Source organism: Myotis brandtii, unplaced genomic scaffold (assembly GCF_000412655.1).
Source record: "Myotis brandtii unplaced genomic scaffold, ASM41265v1 scaffold365, whole genome shotgun sequence".
NCBI lineage: Eukaryota > Metazoa > Chordata > Mammalia > Chiroptera > Vespertilionidae > Myotis > Myotis brandtii.
The window spans coordinates 431,375-436,889 of record NW_005364031.1 but is presented as its reverse complement, the minus strand read 5'-3'; positions in this window follow the sequence as shown (position 1 = coordinate 436,889).

Genomic DNA, 5,515 nt, shown 5'->3' with positions numbered 1-5,515 from the left:
TGTGGCCCCGCCCCCTGTCACACCCAGAGCTGCAGGGCGATCAGGGGGTTTGGGCGCTGCCCCCTGTCATGCTGATCCCGGTGCCGGGAGCCTCGCTGCTCCGCTGATCCCGGTGCTGGGAGGCATATTACCCTTTTACTATATAGGATAGAGGCCTGGTGCATGGGTAGGGGCTGGCTGGTTTGCCCTGAAGGGTGTCCTGGATCAGGGTGGGGGTCCCCACTGGGGTGCCTGGCCAGCCTGGATGAGGGGATGATGGCTGTTTGCAGCTGGTCACACCCCCTTCAGGGTGGGGGTCCCCACTGGGGTGCCTGGCCAGTCTGGGTGAGGGGCTGAGGGCTGCTTTCAGGCTGGCGGTTGTTGACTGAAGCTCCCAACCGCTCCTTTTTTTTCTCTTTTTTTTATTTTATTCTGGGCCAGCTTTAGCTCTGGCTCTAGCTCTGAGGCTTCGTATCTGGTTTGTTTGCCATTCTATAATCGAAACAATGTATAACTTCAGCTCTGAGATCCCGGCAGGCTGAAAGCTGGTTTCTAGGGTTTTGTTTAGCTTCTTATTTGCAACATAGTACATTGTTGCTTAGAGTTGCAACTCAGAGGCCGGCAACGTTGGAGTCTGCAGTCACTGAAGCAAGGAAGCCTCATGTTCGCTTCCAGCTGCCTGGCTGCCGGCCACCATCTTGGCTGACAGTTAATTTGCATAAGGATATGCTGATTAGCCAATGGGAAGGGTAGCGGTCGTACGCCAATTACCATGTTTCTCTTTTATTAGTGTAGATAGGAAGAATTAGCCTCTTAATTGCATTTGATCTTACAGTTTAAAAGTAGAAAAGTCAGATACTGCATTCGTTTTTCAACAAATACTGATGAGAATGTTCAGGGCAAAAAACTTCCTAATTTCCATGACATGGTTCTTACCCATAACAAAATGTGCTCTGTGGTCAAAAAATGACAGACCATGATTGAAGATCATGTTGATGGCAAGACTACTGATGGTTATTTGCTTTGTCTATTTTGTGTTGGTTTTACTAAAAAATGCAAGAATCAGATTTGGAAGACCTGCTGTGCTCAGCATCAACATATCTGTCAAATCCAGAAGAATATGATGGAAATCATGACCCAAGAGGTACAGACAAATGACTTAAAAGAAGTGGTCAATAAATTGATTCCAGATAGCATTGGAAAAGACATAGAGATAACTTGCCAATCTATTTATTTACTCCATGACGTCTTTGTTTGAAAAATCAAAGTGCTAAAGAAGCCTAGATTTGAATTGGTAAAACTGGTGGAGCTCCACTGTGAAAGTAGCAGTTCTGGAAAAGATTCTGGGGATAAGACAGGTGCTAACATTGAAGGAGCTAATGGATATGAGCCCCCAGTCCATGAATCTGTTTAAAACTCAGACTTAATGGTGACAAATAAAAAGTCATACTTGTGATGTTTAAAAAAGAACATTAATTTTTTAGAGAAGTGACAAGACATAGAAAAAGAACTTTGAGCTTCTCTATCAATAAACTGTGAGAAGGCAAATATATAGGGAAACTAATGGTAGATAAGGGTTAGTTTTAGCAGGGTTATGTAGTTTTTTATTTTTTTATATTTTTATTGTTTTCAGAGAGGAAAAGAGAGTTAGAAACCTCAATGATGAGAGAGAATCATTGGCTGCCTCCTGCACCTATTGGGGATGGAGCCCACAACCTTGGCATGTGCCCTTGACTAGAATAGAACCCGGGACCCTTCAGTCTGCAGGCTGATGCTGTGTCCATTGAGCCAAACTAGCGAGGGCTGTAGTTTCTTTAAATGCTGCCTCTGGGTTGACAGGGCGTAGAGTTGTCTCCTGTGATTAACTTCCTTCCTCTCTGGTAGAGAGGGGAGGGGATACACTTTTACAAATTTATGTCCTGCTTTTAGGAAAATAAGTGGAGTGCAGAGAGCTTTTGAATCCATTTCTTCTCAACTGTTTTCAGCTCAAAGAAGCTTATATATACTTTCTAGACCAGCAATAAATTTGTGAAGAAATTACAAAAAAGGGGGGGGGGGCTAGGGCAGGGGGGGGCAACCTTTTTGTGCGTGCCAAAACCAGCAAAATCTCTGACTCAAAATTCTTCTGCGTGCCAACCCTAATATTTTGAGAACAGTTACGCTACCTTGATATCTCTTAAGGTGTACGTATGTTTATGCCTACTTGATATCTCTTAAGGTGTATGTATGTGAAGAACCTTGAAGAAATAATAAAATTCATTCGAGTGACAAAAACACAGTATATGATGATGAAAAATACATTTATTTTTTAATGTATACATGTACACTGATAGTCCGACAGAAAACTTTATGACTCCGTTTGATATTATCAGTGGGACTTTTGCTGCTGCATCACTGATGACAGAGATTTTACATCAGGTTTATATTTCGTGACCTTCAGAGATATGCACGAGCTACTACTTTCATCCGTCAGGCTACTCCTATTATGAGACTTAACAAAATTCATCACTGAGAACAAAGATTCACAAGCGTATGTGGATGAAACCAAAACACTGGTCGGATCTAGGAAGGCAGGGAGAGTTAAGGCAGAGGCATAGAAATTGCTCTTCCCCTCTCTCGTCAATCCATGTCTATGGTCTTTAAGATAACTTGTTATGTAAAATTATTTATTTATCTAAGATGCACCTACACTGAATTTATCTGAAAAATAAAAAAGTCGATATTAAGAAAAAAATTGTAAATGGAAGATAAGAGAAGGTTTCACGTGCCAGCAAAAGTTACTGGCGTGCCATGTTTGGCACGTGTGCCAGGGGTTGCCCACCCCTGGGCTAGGGGCAGTAAATTTTAGGGAAGTAACTAGAAGATATATGGAACTAAAATTAGTGGAAGATAAGGATTATTTTAGTGGGTTTGTTTGTACAGATCTATTTCAGTATTGAGTACTAGTCTCTGGTGGTAAGGGTGTTCTTTTATTATTGGTACAGGAAGGGCACCTTTTTCATGGACAATATTATGACCCATTTTTATTTTTTTATTTTTATTTTTTAATATATTTTATTTATTTTTTACAGAGAGGAAGGGAGAGGAATAGAGAGTTAGAAACATCGATGAGAGAGAAACATCAATCAGCTGCCTCCTGCACACCTCCCACTGGGGATGTGCCTGCAACCAAGGTACATGCCCTTGACCAGAATCGAACCTGGGACCTTTCAGTCCGCAGGCTGACACTCTATCCACTGAGCCAAACCGGTTAGGGCTATGACCCATTTTTAGATAGAAAAGGGAGGGGTGGTCTGAAAGCACTTCTTGCATCTGCTGTTTCAGAAGTGCTTTTAGCTTTAAAATAACCAATATACCAAAGCAGCATATTTGGGGATGGCATATTCTGCTACCCTTTAGTACCTGAGTTCTTTTGACTTGATTCTAGTAGGTTTAAAATACATACGTTATTTTCCCTTTTATTGGTAACCACTGATCTGATCTATCAATGCAGTCACTCCAGAGACATTAATGTCCCTGCCGCTGCACAGCTGAAAGTCTTGGGATTTCTCTCAACAGTCATCCTGAGTATTCTTTTTACATTTTTCTTCCGTGTTGAATCTCTCATTTCCTAGATCCCATGTCTTCATCTTTCTTGGTTTACATCCTCATATAAAGGAAAGGACACCTATTTCAACAGATTCCTGAGAAAGGGTGTGTAGAGAAGAAAAATAATTTTCTCTCTACCCTTCTAAGTTCTTGGCTGAGGCCCCTGTAACAAGACAGAGTGACAAGAGAAAAACACACAGAAGTTTATTAACATATATACTTCATATATACATGGGAGATACCCAGAGGAAAAAAATTAACTCCTCAAGTGCGGGTCATTTTCATCCATTGTTCTATGTCCACAGGGAACCCTCTCAATCTCCTTGGAATTTTAAAAATATTATTTATTTGGAAATGTTTTCTACCCATTTTCACAGTTTATTCTTTCTGGAAGTTCTGTGTTGAGTTTGAGTTCTCCCAGAAGCAAACATTCAAACCATAGGAAAAAAAAATTCAAATTAAAATACATTTTTTAAAAGGCTAAACCAACAAAATACAGTGTACAGATGATGTATTGTGGAACTGTACACCTGAAACCTTTATAATTTTGTTAACCAGTGTCACCCCAATGAATTCAATAAAAAGATAAAAAAAGGTTGAATCATAGTGCCCTATATGCTTGCTGTTGGAGATCTGCCCGTGTCAGTACAGAAACATCTAACCCCAACACCTTTTAGAGGTATAATTTACAAAGTTCATAAATCTTGTGTGCAGTTGTTTTGATTTTTTGCTTTTTTATCTACCAGAATAACCACCACCCAGAGGAAGATAATGAAATCTTTCCATCATCAACCTAGGAAGTTCCCTCAGGCCCCAGTGCAATCAATAAAACCAAAGGCAATCATTTACCTGACTTTAGCATTATTTTGGCTTGTTCTTGAACTTCATGTAAATATATTTCTAATTTTATGTACTCTTCTACTCCACTCTTAAGAAAAAAATTTATTGGTTGAATTTTAGAGAGAAACATTGATTTACTGTTCCACTTACTTATGCATTTATTGGTTGATTTCTGTAGGTACCCTGACTGGGGATCCAACTCCAAGGCAACCTTGGCATATCGGGAGTATGCTCTAACCAACTAAGCTACCTGGCCAGGGCCTATTCTACTCTATAATGGTGTCAGAATATCCTGTAACGCATATGTCATACTTGACTTAAACATTCCCCAACTGAACACCTACCTATCTATATTATAAAGGGCCTGTGGCCCTAACGCGTTAAAGACCAAAGACCTGCACGGGTGGGCGGGGCTGCGATCAAGGCGGGCTGCGGGCTGGGCTTCTCGTTTCCAATATTTATGTTAAGAATGCTGGAAGGGACCCTGGGCCTGCGTGGCTCAGTGATTGAGCACTGACCTATGAGCCAGGAGGTCATGGTTAGATTCCTGGTCAGGGCACATGCCCTGGCTGATGGCGCTAGCCCCGGGGTGTGTGTGTGTGTGTGTGTGTGCGTGTGCGTGTGTGTGTGTGTGTGTGCAGAAAGCAGCCGATCAGTGATTCTCTCATCACTGATGTTTCTATTTCTCTCTCCCTTCCTCTCTGAAATCAATTTAAAAAAAAACAACGGGTTCCAAAACTAAAAAAAAAAAAAAGAATGCTGCAAGGGGCGTGATTGTCATACTTGTGTGCGGATTTCCATAGGCGAGAGGTCTAGAAGAATTGCTGGGTCCCGGATAGGCGAATCTGCTGCTCTTTCATATCAAACCTTTCTGCGTGTTGAGGCGGAGAGAACCACGGTGGGCTGAAAACTACACGCCCCTAGGGTCTCCCTCGCTTCTCCATCGTGGCAGAACCTTCAGTCTCCTTGTCCTGTTGCGCGTCATCTCTCCACTTCCCATCACTAGGCCCTGGAACCGGGTCGAATGCACGGATTCCGCTCGCATTCCCTCCTGCACCTGGCGCAGCAGTGACGCCGGGCGTTTCCGCTGCCGAGGGGGCGGGGGCGG